We start from the raw sequence: 661 nt of genomic DNA on the forward strand, positions 1-661 counted from the left end.
TTGATGTAAAAAAGCCAGTTAAATAAAGAGCCAACCAATTTAAAGGTAAATGCCAAAGCGACGACGCCCGGCCTACAGGAAGAACGGGAAACTCTAGCCCAGCACAGCCAGAAGCGGCCTGAAGACTACGGGGACTGGGAGCCTCACGCAGGGGCCAGAAGGGTGAGCAGAAAGTTACAAGAAAGGCCCAGAACTGAGTGCACGCGTGTACACGTGTAACCTGCCTTTCACCCCAAGTTTATCAATGCTGTCCCCACGCCAGGGTTTTAATCCGGTCTGGGCAGGAGAGAAAATAAGGGCTGGTGAGGACCATAAAAGTGGTGGATATTTCCTGGTTAGCGTATGACGGGTAATCGTGATGCATCCATCTTCCGCTGTGTCGCAGACCCTAGGAGCCTAAGCGCCGGGGGCACCAGCCCCGCGGCCCCTCCCCGGGGAAGGGAGCGCCGACCCTCACCACGCTCCCTCCCGGACCCCGGAGCGTGGCGCCATTTAGGTGAGGGTCGGGGAAGGAGGCCCAAGCACTCGGGAACGGAGTCCTGCCCGGGAAGCGCACACAAACGCCTCCTCCCAGCTCCCGGGGTTCCTGCTCCGCCAGGCCCAACCGGAAGGCGCCCTCGGCGGCCGCGGGGCTCCACCGGGCCGCCCAGCCCTCCAGGCC

This window comes from Suricata suricatta, chromosome 2 (genome assembly GCF_006229205.1).
Source record: "Suricata suricatta isolate VVHF042 chromosome 2, meerkat_22Aug2017_6uvM2_HiC, whole genome shotgun sequence".
In the NCBI taxonomy this organism is placed as follows: Eukaryota; Metazoa; Chordata; class Mammalia; order Carnivora; family Herpestidae; genus Suricata; species Suricata suricatta.